Genomic DNA, 13990 nt, shown 5'->3' on the forward strand with positions numbered 1-13990 from the left:
AGCCATGGTATTGGTGCCTGTGCGTGGTTGGAACAGGTGGTCCCCATGCTCCAGGGAGTATAATTTTCTTCATTGCTTTGGTGAGACAGAACCAAACGTGGCTACTCAGATAGTGAAAAATCCTTCCCTAACATCTTATTTAGTTACCTATAGTCATTTGTTCTGTGTGATGCATAAAATGATATTGCACTTTCATAGGTTTCATTATCTCTTGGAACAGACTATGAAAAAGATTCTGGTTTCCCTGGCACCATATGGCGTCAGTTATTTGGGGGCTGAGGAGAAAACCCTAACTTAGACCCATAGGGCACAGAGTCTTGTAGAAGACGTGGACATGGGCTCCATCTTGGACAAAGGGAAGGTGCTGTCGTTGGAAGTGGAGGAGGTGCCTCCTGAGCTGGTTCTGTGGAGGTTCGATAGAAGAGCGTGGCTTTGTGTAGCTGAGTTCTGAGGGCCACATGCATGAGGAGAGAACTGTCTTACAAAGCCATGCAAGAACTGAGTCAGTCTACAGTGTGCATCCATTTACCTTTCTTTGTGGGCTCTACTCTGAGGTTTCTGGCAGTGAATTTTCTTTTATAATTGAGGTATTACCATATCTCAGACTTCATAAAGTGTTTGCCTAAAATGAAGATAAATTCATATTTTCAGTTGTGCCTGCGTATATCTAAGTCTCTGAGACAGTTTTTTGTCACACATATTGGCATTTAATTCAACAGCATGATGTTATTTATCTAATTTTATCTAGAGCTTTGAGGGTTAGCACAAACCGATTTTCATCTCATATATTTAGTTCTGTATTGCAGTGTGAGTGATAAGTAAAAAGTCAAAAGAGTCATCTTTAGCTGCAGGAGGCTAGTATTGACGTTTTATGCATAACAGATGAAATGCAGTACGGAATGGAGAAGGGGAGGGGGGTGTCATTGTAGGAATTCTTTTGATTACTTACGGTTTTGTTGAATATCCTCTCTCTTATAAACACTAGTGGTTACAGAAGTGTAGTAAGCCATCTGAGCCTTTTGACCAGAAATTCAGATTCTACATGATAATCTGCAACATAAGTAATGTAAATGACCAGCTGATGCAGACGATCATAAAACTGCTTCAGGCACTGTGTGATTTTTCTGATTTGTTTCTGAATGACTTCTAAAGGCATTTTACTCTCTGGCCAGGATGCACCTAAATGAAATAAAATGTCTTTCTTTTGTACATAATGAAGAAATGCATGTTTTGTGGCAAATAGAGGATTTCAACCAGGTTTTGTTTTCTATGGTTATGAATCCATTGTTTATTTTTGTTTTACATATAAGAAAGAAATAGATGCGGCACATTTCTGGGTTTGACTGGGGAAGGCTATTGCCTTTTGCTATGTCACATGTTCAGTTATGTATTTGAGTTACCACTAAAAAAAATGGAGTCAATTTTGAATGTAAATGACATAGACTCTAGATTTGACTGAGTATTGTGAGCATTAAATTAACTTGTTCAAGACATTAGGCAACTAAGAAGTAAATCATTGTTCCTTCAAAAGTTCCAGAAGGTTTGAGCTAACTACATGGAAATAAGCAGCCAAATCCAAGAAAATTTGAAAGGTTAATTTCATTTATTTGTTCATAACATTATTAACGAATTAAGTACTGTTACAGAAAGATGTTTCAGATATATATATATATATATATATGTATGTATGTATGTATTTTTCTGAAGAATTTCTAGTAAGACTATAATGGGACCAATAGCCCAATTAAGGTCCCAGATAAGGGAATACATTTGATCTTTACATTTTTGAAGCAGCATCTATCCCTCCATCTCTGTGAAGATGATGTTGACAATGGCCTGTTACAATATACCAGAATGTATCCTGTGCATCGGACAAATAATTTAAACTTGTTTCAAATTATGTTTTTATGTATATATAAGCTTTCTAACCTACAAACTGTACCCACAGCTAAGGACACAGGTTTTTCAAAATTTTATGTAACTATAAATAAGTACATTATTAATGAAGCTAAGTGAATTTTTATTTCCTTAAGTAGATTCCTTACTAATTTTTTCATAAAGGACTTTTGTTTATTTATTTAAATGTCTACTTTTTCCTTTCTGAATGATGAAGTATGATGGAGATTATTCACATTTTGTTTATAGTAGTTTAGTGAAAGGGTTGCTCGTGTGTGAGATTTAGAGGCTTCTAAAATTAGCTCTATAGGTAATTAGCCTTCTATAAAGCAGTACCTTTTTCTGCATGCTTCTCAAGTTGTATAACTTTTATTTTTCTGGAGCGGTTCTTGGTGAGGTGGTGTAATAATGCAGGTATGTGTGAATAGTATTTTCGTAACTTAAGAACAAGTGTAATAGCTGCAGTAGAATGATACTCCAGCTCTCACTGTGCACTTTGTTGTTTGGATATATCAGGCTGCGACATATGCATGAAACTCTTGTGTGGAAATGTTTGGAGTTTCTGTGTTCTTCATTGCTGGCTTAGGACAAAAGAGATCTTTAGAGGAGGATGTGCCTTTGTTTACCTCCGTTTATAGTGCTTATTCACTGTGGTCGTTCAGTTGAACATGTGCTCCATGTGTGCTATGCCATTAAAATAGAAACTTAGGAAGACACCCTCTTCGCCCCAGAATTTAAAATATTCTTTTGCCTTAAACAAGGATTTCATATAATTGAAAATATGTTTTTCTCTTATGGTTTTTCTATATTTTCTAACTTTTCTATAATATTTCTGTAATAAAGAAAATATAAAAGTTATAAGATTATCTGCCAAATCCCGTAGGAAAAATTTTCCGATGAGAAAACTTTCCTATGACATCAGGTAGATGTCATGGTACATTAAAATATGTACTCATTGACATGGAATAAATATTCAATATGTAATAATTGTTCGGCCTATGCTAGGTGCTTCTACCATAATATACACAATTATTGCAAAGACTGTTGGCCTGTCATGCTTTATCTTTGCATATGACCCTGAAAATGAACAATTCAGCCCTTATAGAGCAGGCTACCTGTTATCACAAAAATAGCCACTTTATTAATTGAAGCTTCTGGTGTATTAGTAAGTGAAAAAAAAGCCAAATGGGACTTAAAAATCTAATATATTTCAAATGAAATGTTTATCTTTAACATATTACCATTTCTGTATATACGCAGAAGACCATGAATATAATTGTACTTTTCACAAAATGTGACAAGGCTAAAATGATTATTTCCTAGAATGTGCAAGGCCCTGGATTCAATCTCCAGCAAAGGAAGGAAGAAGGAAGGAAGGAAGGACAGAAGGAAGGAAGGAAGGAAGGAAGGAAGGAAGGAAGGAAGGAAGGAAGGAAGGAAGGAAGGAAGGAAGGAAAGGAGAAGGGAAGGAAGAGAAGGAAAGGGGGGAGAAGGAGGGAAGGGAGGAAGGAAACAGGGAAAGAAGGAAGGATGGAAGGGAAGGTAGGAGAGAGGAAGGGAGGGAGGGAAGGGGGAAGAAAGGAAGGAAGGAAGGGAGAAGTGGTTTTTTCTTAGTCCTCAGGGGCATGGTATGACCTGGTACTGGGATACAAGTTTCTGTCTATAAGATGAACTTTGTCTTCTTTCAATTCTGTCAGCATATCTTGGTGCCTGTCTCATGTAGAGATAATGTAGAGTTTAAATTTGAGGTTGTTTATGAATGTGTGACACACATATGGATCCTGAAGAATAGCTGGGACAACACTTTGGGTAACATCATGTTGAACTCCGGCTGTCTAGTTTACTGCCACATGGGTCCATGCAAGACCAGGGGATGGGCTTAACTGACTGCCAGTTTCCTGGGCAGTAATTTGGGATTAGATTTGATCCTGTACCTCCTCCAGGCCGGGACAATTTGGTCAATATCTGAATTGTAAACATTTTTCTTACTTCCCTTGTCTCTTTCCAAAGGAACTGCAGTAGTTGTTCCCCTTTGAATACTAAACAGGGGCTTCAGTCTGAGAGGTGTTTGAAAGCCTGGAAGGGAAATGGATCCTATGGCCTGCAGTGTTCTCAGGGTTGGGATGAAAGAACCACAGTCAGTCAGCAGGTACCACAGTCACCTGAGATCTGAAAGAGACTATACTTGTCAATACTATATGGGCCCTCACTCTGGTTATCTGAAGAAGATTGAGAACTAAGGAAATCTACCAGGTCTCAGGTACACCCAGGTAGGCATGGCTGAGCCTGCACCTGGGAGCACAGGTCGGAGAGGGGGTGTGTAGAACAGTGCCAGACAGCAGGGAGGTAAGGAAGCTGGACTGTAAGTAGCCCTCATCTGATATGAACAGAAGGCAAAATCCACAGAATTATATTTCTGTTCATCAGAACAAAACAGAGACAGCCACCTAAGAGCTTGGGCAGGTATGGGGCCAGTGGAGCACTGGGTATTGTCTGCTTCCCTCTCCTCAATTTCCTCATTTATCCACAGCTACCTGTTCCTTGTACATTTTCCCTCATTGACGTCTTCCTTTTTTTCTTCCTCCCGGTCTTCCTTCTCCTTTTCTTCCCTTCTTTCCTCCTATTACTCTCCTTTTTGCTTCTTCTCACTCTCTTTCTTGCATGTGTCTTCAGGAAATTATCCCGAGTAGCTCCTCTTCCTCCTCCCTTTCCTCTCTCTCTCCACTCCTTTTTCTTCTGTTCCTCTTCTTTTTTCTTTTCCACCCCTTCTCAACTTGCCAGGCAGAAAATGGCTCTATAGCTTAAGGAAAGGAGGGAATGATGGCTAGAAAACTGTTTTCATTAATAGCCCCCTAATGGGAAAAACTAAGTTAAATTTAAATTCTCCTTAAGGAGAGCAGAGAAACTAATACTAAAGAATAAGAAGGAATAAGATTTTGTCAGGTAGAGTGGAGCTCAGAGGGCTGCAAATGATTGTAAGATCTTAAGCTTTTTCACCCTTTGACTAATAGAGCCAATTTTTCCCCCTGAGAGCATTATTGAAATGGCTTCAGAAGAAGGAGATGACACTGTGTCCAGCCTCTGCCTCCTTCCCTCCACACTCCATGTGGCCGTGACTGTTAGCCCGGCATAGCACAGCACCTAAAGAAAGCTTGGGAAGGCTGGGGGGACCTCAGTTGTACTCAGATCATGGAACAGCTGCTGGTGGCAGATGTACAGAGTCTATAGCTTCTGCTCCCTGGAGAGTCAGGAGTCAAGGTTATGAGCTTCTCACTGTTGGTTGCCCTACCAATGAGATGATGACTCCTTGAGAACCATAGTCCCTCTTTCAACTGGATTAAAGCATGAACCTTTCAATCCATGGAAACAGTAAAGAGAAAATAAATCAACATAAATCTGTGAGCTCATCAAGGGGTAAGAATGTGTAACATTCTCATTCTTTTTATAGTAGATGGATCAATTATTCTAATGCTTTGAATGAATAAAAAGTATTAGAACAGAACCACAAATGACTTCCTTTTAATTCAAGAACAGAAACCTGTTGTGCTTGTGGCTGTATATATAGGGAAGTGGACACCTCTGGCTATATAGCTCTTTCCCTTTAGCTTTATCATGGCTTCCTTTGTGATAAAAACTTAAATAACAGTAGCCATTAAAATCTTAAATAGGCCAAGAATATGAAGTGTTGTAGTGTGCGCTCATACAGAAATCTGCCTACTTGTAGTGGGCAGGTCTGTAACTTTTATGTAGGATTGGCCATGGGCTAACTAGCATGCTGACCATGTTGTTTTGGTGTTAGTTATCCATGGTTTCCTTTCTTCTCCTTTCCTTTCTACAGCCAGACTGTACAGATTAAGTCACTTGTTCTTCCAATAACATAGTACATGAGTCCAGAGGTGCTAATAGAAGATGAGGTTTAAGTGAATTGGCCAATCTGTGGACATTGAACTTGATTTGTTTTTTTCATTTTAAAAAATATGTCATCCACATAGATGTAGAGATCAAATCATGAAAGAAATTAGACATAAAGAATAAGATAGAAAGCAACATGGAGTTTTGGTCCAAATGTCTCAAATAGTCGGTCTGTAGCACCAGTGGTCATGTTTAGAGATTCATGCTTGTCTGCTTTCCTTGAAAGACTGCCCGGAAAAGGTTCCACTCTGCTCAGGCAGCCACATTTGATCAGGATGAGTAGGGCAAGAACATGAGAGGAAGTCCATAAAAAGTTCATACCCACTGTCCCCTTACTTAGGGTACCATGTTTTTATGGACATAGCACTGATTTTTTTTTTTTTGGTCTCAATCTAATTATTGATAGCATCTCCCTCATAAAAGTGTCTTCATTTGCACAATAAAGTGCATGGTCACTTCATGTGTACATTTAAATTATTTTATTTAGGCGTCATTAATAGTACTAGGGGTTTCATGTGAAAATCCCACATATGCACAGAGTATATTTTGAGCAAGTCCCCTCCCTCTCTTTTACAAACAGTATTTGGTGAGTTCTTTTATACATATATAAATAACATATCTCAACGCTTTTCAACCTTTACCCTCTTCATTTCCCCTCCCCCTCCCAACGAACCACCTCATAGTGTCTCTTTTGTACTCAAGTCCCATTATTATTGTTATTTTTATCATTTTAGACCAAGTTTCTGACTATGAATAAAATGATGCAATATTTGGCCTTTTGAGCTTGGCTTATTTCACTCAATATGATGTTTTCCAGTTTCATCCATTTTCCTGCATATGGAATAATTTCAGTCTTCTTTATGGCTGAGTAATTTTTTTTCAGTGCTGGGAATCTAACTCAGGGTCTAACACATGCCAGGGAAGTGCTTTGCCACTGAGCTACACCCACAGCCATGTATATTCCTGAAAAAAAAGAAGAAATATCCAGGATTTCTGCACTTCCCATTTCTTTGTTTCTTGATTGCATCTGAAGAGAGCCAGTCTTAATTTTCAAGCAGTTTTTCTATCTCTTTTGAAAAATCATTGGTTTTCATTAAGAGAGAAAAGGCATTCAGGTTTCTTTTAGAGTTGATTTTTACACCTCAATAAGTAATTATCATTTTCAAAGCAAAGAAAAGAAAAATGAGGAGCTCTGTCTACATTGCTTAATGTTATCACAAGCCAGAATACATTGGCAGTATTTGAATATTCTGGCTGTGCAAATCAATGTACACTGCTTGGTTAATAACAGATTTGTTTTATGTCTTTCAAGTGAGAGACTTTATAAAGTGAATGATCTGCTATTTTAGGTAAGCATAAGTATTATGAAGGAATGGTCACAATATTTAACACTCTCCACTTGGGAAGACTTTAGAAGGGTTTGAACAATGTGAGTGAATGTTCTTATCTGAGTTATATTTCTCACTTAAAGAGAAAGAAGAAAAACAAATGCTTTTAAAATGCTAAGAGTTTATAAGAAGAGTCCAAGTTTGCAGGTGTCTTAACCTCAGATAGTTTCCCCATATTGTTTACTTTTAAGCATTTATGGTTCCTAGTGGAACTTTGCTCTGAAAGTTTATGTACCAGTCAGATGGAATTGCCTTGATTCCTCAAGGAGATGGTCACTCATTGTCTTATCTGTATTGATTTGCATTGTTACCATCCAGCTTTTTCTTGCAGCATGTTAGAGAGAATCCAGGGCATCCTTTATAAAAATTGGTATTTTAATATAGGTGATGTGCGGTGGCATACTGATGGTCATATTACCAATTAGCACTGTAATACGGTCAGACAGAACAGTTATTTGTCCTGGAATCGAGCTTGAGAAGATGCTATTTTGAATGTCACTGATATTTTCCCTTTGATTAACCATTTTTGTATTTTATAGCAATATTTGGCATATTGCGCAAAATGAAATGATCTTTTCATGGAGACTGCATGTTTGTTTCTTATAGAATATTGAATTAGGTCTTATCACCTATGACATATTGCATATAAAATACTGAATATTTTATTGAATTTTAAAGAGTACAAAAATAAAAAGCTTGGACACTTATTTATTTTTAATTCTTCGGCCCTTGTACCTTGTTCCACAAAAGAGGCAGACTACTAGAAATAGATGTAGTAATTATTCAAATAAAATTTAAAAAAATATCCTAGGCAAAAAACAGAACTAGAAAAAATATACTTTAAATTGCCATAGTAACACTAGGGAATGCTTCATTTTCTATAAGACATTTTAAGTGATTTTAGTTAAAAATGACAATCTGACAATTTTAAAATAGAATTTAAAATCCATAGGTAAGCAAAATTTGTGTTAATGATTAGAAAATTTTACCTCTGTGATCCAGAGTAAGAGACATTTTGATGAAGAGGCTCTGTTGCCCAACTTAAATTTCCCATTCTGATAAAGGAGATTTTCAAAACAACTAACAAAGTTGATTCAAGAAGAATTGCTTGAATAAAAATTCCATAGCTACATAGGGAAAAACAGCTGCTAAAGTATAATACATGAAGTAGCCATAGATTAAAATAGATTTTTGTTTTGGGCATTGATTTTATCCTAGTTGAAAATAACCCTAGAGTGCCAAGAGATCCAATAATCTTTAATGTACTGAGGCATAAATTTGAATTATGTATAATGCAAACTTGGTGTGTAACAGCTAGTAGCTTTGATAATGAGTGTGTTAGTTGGTCACTTTCCACTGTCAGCTAAACCAAATTGTTTTTCTGTCCTCATTGTTGTATATACTAACTTTCATTTAGTACTACTTCACTTAAGAGGAGAAATTTTATGAAATAGTAGAGATCTACAAAGTTCTCAGGAGATATCTCTCATTATGAATATCCTATCTTGTTGGACATGGTGCTTGACTGTAAGCCTAGAACCTGAGAAGTGAAGGCAGAAGGATCACGAATTTGAGGCAACCTGGACTATACAGTGAGACTAAGTCTCAAAGAGAAAAGAAGAAAAAGAAAATAATATCCCATTTAGAATAGGTGATAGGAGCTTTTAAAAGTATATTCAGCTTGGAAATTATTCTTGCTCATCAATAACCTGGATTAAAGCCCTCCTGTATCTTCAGGGAGGTACAGAAGGAGAAAGATGACCCCAGGCAGCAACCGAAAGTATGTTCTATATAGTTTGTGGGCATTAAAGGAAGGTACACTTCCTGTATGTATCAGCAACTTCCAGCCCTACCCCTTCTTCTTTCCCTGTATTTCCTGGACTACAGTTGATGATGACTTTTTAGTTTATAATGAGAACTTTGAAGGACTTGACCGAGACTCCTCTGTGACTGCTATCACCAGCCTTAAATCAGAAATAACCAAAATAGACGTGGACCAATGGAAAACAGAGAATTGTGGTAACTGATACAAAGATAGATAATGGAAAAGTGAAAGAGGAAGATATTTGATTTCATCTCTCTAAGGCTTTTCTAGGGGGCACTAAAAGTCAACATCAGAACTATAGCAGATGAGCTACCTACTTACTATTTTTGACTATGTCTGTATCTCAGTTTAAGTTAACTCCTTAGTTAATGCATAAAATGAGCAGAATTTTTGCCCCTTAAATCACCCCTTTAATGTCTCTCTAAAGCCCAAAGTAAAAGAATGCCTTGGATATTACAAAGGACAAGTCCCTGAAGTACAAAGATGTAATGTATGTGTGCAGTCAATTTTCTGTATCTGTGGTAGCCAAACCAGGTAGCAGCAGAACCTCTCTGAGTGACACCTGAACTACGTCTGTTCACCTGTGTGTGTGTGTGTGTGTGTGTGTGTGTGTGTGTGTGTGTGTAAGAGAGAGAGAGAGAGAGAGAGAGAGAGATGTTATTCTCTGCCACCTACTGCCACCTACTAGAACATGTTATATAAAGAGCTCACTGCAGAAAAATGCTATGAACTTCCACATGTGTTTGGTAATTTTGTATAGATGCAACTCTGTCATCCAAGTAAGACAGTCAGTACATTTAGAATATAAATTTTTGTGATCATCTGATTGGTCATGGAAATCCACAGGAAGTGCTCTGATGGTCCAAGAATAGAAAGAAGTTTTTCATTAGTCTCCCAGGATTTTGTTTCAGGATGCTAGAGGTCACTGCCACCCTAGAGCTCACCATTTACCTTATCTCTCATTGACTCACTCCTGATGCAACTACAGTGTTGAATGGCACTTTTAAATAGATGCCTCAGGCCTCTGGCACAGCTCTGGACAGGACTGCTTGGACAGAGCACCCTTCACTGCAGGGCCTCAGGATACTTGCACATGAAAGAAAGGACTTCTGGCCTTTGGTTTAGCTCTAATCAATGTAAAACCTAATCACAGTTTTGGACATTGAACTGTAGTTGTCTATCTGGTATCATCAAAGTTAAGTCCTCAACTAAATAGACTTTTTGAATTTCCCTTTTAACATTCAAATTTTAGTGTACATCTCAGAGTTACATCTGTCTCTGGAGCATGTCATAGAGGATTATCTAACTTGTACATTGTTGTCAGAGCATGTGGTTTCAGCCAGAATTTGGTTAGATGGAAAAAACAAATCAGTGTCACTACCTACAATGTAAGCAATAGAGTTGTGCTGTGATTAATTCATGGCATTTCATTCATACAAGGGGAACTAGCAGAGGCCTTGTATAATATCCTTGAGGTGAGCAACCTGTTCCACTTCAGTGTGGTTCTTAGTTTAGAGACAGAAAAACATTGGTAGGCAATCTTATTTTTTAAAAGGTGATAATTTACTATACTACAGATGGGATGAACTACATGTGCAGTGAAAGAAAATACGAAATAAGCTAGAATCAAGGATAACATGAATTTGCCATTTCATATTTGCTATGTTTAAAAGCTAGCACATTTTATTAGCTTTCTTAAATGAATTCTGCAGGTGTGAAAATTGTTGTATTATATAAGTAAAGTAATTGCATTATGAGTAATATTAAAATTCCAAACAAAAATCTGTTTTAAGCACTGATCTTTATTTTTCAGTCTCTAGCTTATGAATATTTTAAATCACATGGGATGTTTACAAAGTGCTAATCACCCCCCCACCCCGAGTTTTATGTACAGATTAGCATGAGTTAGTTTACAAGGTAGCAAACTGTTCTGATAGGCATAGTTTAACAATGTACCAGGTACATACACATGCAGAAAGAGAAAAATTCTATTATAAATGAAAGAAGTTTTTTGAATTTTGGGTTTACCTATCTTTGTTAAGTCATTTAGAAGATGTTAAAGTGTTGATGAATTTTTATTCTGTGCCATAATTTGATTCATTTGTAAATGTGAGTGAGCCCTGCAGGCATGGTAGAATGCACTTGTAATCCCAGCTACTTGAGAGGCACAGAGAGGAGGATCATGGTTTGAAGCCAGCTCAGGCAAAAAGTTAGCAAGACCCCCATCTCAACACACAAGGCCTGTGTGGTGGCATGTTTCTGTAATACAAATCGCAGTCCAAGGCTGGCCCTGGGCAAAATGTGAGGATCCACTATCTGAAAAATAACAAAAGCAAATATGGGCTTGGGGTGTGGCTCAAGTAGTAGAATGCCCACCTAACAAACATGAGGCCCTGAGTTCAAACCCTAGTACTGCCACAAAAAAAAAAAAAAGAAGAAGAAAGAAAAGATAAAAAGAACAAGAAAAAAGTTAGACCCTATTAGGATTGGTGGAGCAATCCTGTGATCCCTGCTATTACAGAGGTGAAGGTAGGAGGTTCACAGCCCAAGGCTAGCCCAGCAAAAGCAAGACCCTATCTGAAAAATGAACAAAGGCCAAAGGACTGGGAGTATGGCTCAAGTGGAAGTGGTAGACCCTTGCCTAGCAAGCATGACGTGCTGAGTTCAATCCTCCATACCGGAAAAAAGAACAAGGAAAAGAGGGGGTCTGAAGATGAGATGACAGATCTCTGCTGTTTCTTGGCCATTCTGATGACCTGACACAGCTTGACCTTCTGGTGCATTATCAGTATGTAAGATGTTGTCCAAGGAACCATATTGCCAGCAATGACTACTCAGAAAAAAAATCTAAATGTCTTTCTCATTGCAGTTCAGCCTAAATAAGGAAATGTCTTTATTACTTCCTTCAAGCTGGTATTCTTCTCTCTGTCCTGAGGAGGCTCAGCTTGTCCTTGGCTCCTCCTCTCTACCTACTTGCTTCTTAGCTCCTTCACCTGGATTAGCCCTTCCAGAAAAACATGAAAGACAACCCTGTGCCCATGCTGGTTCCACATTAGCCTGTGGAGTGGAGCCTTCAGGAGCTCCACTGAGCCTCTTCTTCAGCGTCTGGTTTGGTTATTCTTTATTGAACAACTATTGCTTCCCTATTTAATTTATTTGGCTCCTTTTGGATTTCACGTTTAAGTTTTGCCTCTTCCTAAATCTTTTTGTGACATGATATCTAGTTAAATTTCCATGAAATGGGATATAGGGGATATTCTAAATTAGAGAAGCCAGCTAACTCCCCTCACCCCCCCCAAAAAAATCTAGATACCATTTTGTCTTTGACCTATAAAGCAGGTGTGTGTTCTTTGTTGTTGTTCTTGATTTTCATCCTAAAACATCAGAGGTTGAGGCACAACGAGGTAGATTCCCCCCCCCCCCCGACTCTTCAATATCACCATCTAGATAGTTCTCTTCTACTCCTTGGAGAGAAGCAGATTCTTCACCCACTGTGTGCCCTCCCCTCATCTGTGAACTCTGGTTGTGTGAGGTCAGAGGTCAGCTGGGTTCACTTTCTCCTCCCACATAGCTGCCACTCTCCCCAGAGCCTTCCTTCTGTTTTGAATAGAAATTTAACTCTGGAGGAAGAGACTGTGGTTAGTTAGACCTGATGGAGTTACATGCTCTTCATGAGGCCATATTTTAGCTTCTGCTTTCAATGTCCTCTGTGAGGTACAGATACAACTTTCAGATACTTGTCAGCACATTCACACTATTTTCTTACTCTGAGACCCATTTGTTTCTCATATCCAGCTTCCCGGACAACCTGGGAAAATGAGCCTCGTTCCCTGCAGTCCAGAACTGTGAAGTGAAGGCCATGTTCTCTTGTTCCCTCAGTAAGCAGTATGACCTTCCTAAAAGAACAGGAGGGAAGGAATTTCTATTGAGTATCTGCTGTGTGCTATACCAAGTGTCTGGTCATATTTAATGTTGATTCTTCACAACAGGTGTAGGCAAGCATTTTCTGTAAAGGTCCGGATAGTTAATATTTTCAGCTTTGAGGACCGTAAGGTCTCTATTGCAACTACTTAACTCTGCCTGTATTGGAAGAAACCAGCATAAGCAATACATAAATAATTGAGTGTAGCTAGGTTCCAATGAAGTTGCCAGTTTGGATGGATTTAAACTTGGGTCATATTTGCTGATTGCCATTTTGTGTTGGCACTATGAGAAAGTATCATTAACCCCTTTATACAGATTAAGGAGTTGAAGCTTAGAAATATCATATTCAGAGTATCTTCCACCAAGTGGCATGCCATTGTTCAGATCTGGTCTACCAAAACTTAGATTTCCCACAATGCCTCTTCCTCTCCTGGTGTATCTTTCATTCGTTACTCATCAAGTCTGATATTCCTGTCACTCCCTGATATTCCTGAAGACATTGGCTCATGACATAAGATCATCTTACTATTGGACCACCTTTCTTTCCTTCAGGACAACTGCTAGTATCAATCCCAGTCTGAATGTTCCACATCTTGAATTCTGTTAGCACATGGGTGAATGTTCTTTACCTCTGGTATCTTAAGCTCTGATGACAACCACTGAGCCTTCCATGTCCTATTCAGTATGGATATTGTCCTCAATGCAAGCTCTTATCCTGTTCATTTTCAATGCAGACCACTGGGTACCCTGCTGTAGTCTAGAATTTGATCATCTCATACTTGGATGACTGCAAGAAGTCATTAACTAGACTTTCTCACTTCATCTCTCCTACACAATTTTAACCCATTCTCCATTTAACTGACAGAATTACCTTTATAAACATGTCTCTGATGGATTACTTCTGAACTACAGTCCTCTGTGGCTCCAGTCCAGTAGAAAGTCTTTGACATTGCATTTAAGATTCCTACCACCTTTCTGTCCAGCTGCATTCATTACTGCTCCCCAAATGGAGTGCTCCATTTGTCCCAGACTACCGACCACTGCT

The 13990-nt window shown here is 38.4% G+C and overlaps 1 protein-coding gene across 3 annotated transcripts in view; it reads left to right on the forward strand.

Moving 5' to 3' along the window:
- Positions 1 to 13990, forward strand: part of Kcnb2 (potassium voltage-gated channel subfamily B member 2) — a 420708-nt gene that overhangs the window by 28124 nt on the left and 378594 nt on the right. The gene's annotated exons all lie outside the window — the stretch shown is intronic.

Source organism: Castor canadensis, chromosome 3 (genome assembly GCF_047511655.1).
Source record: "Castor canadensis chromosome 3, mCasCan1.hap1v2, whole genome shotgun sequence".
Lineage (NCBI taxonomy): Eukaryota > Metazoa > Chordata > Mammalia > Rodentia > Castoridae > Castor > Castor canadensis.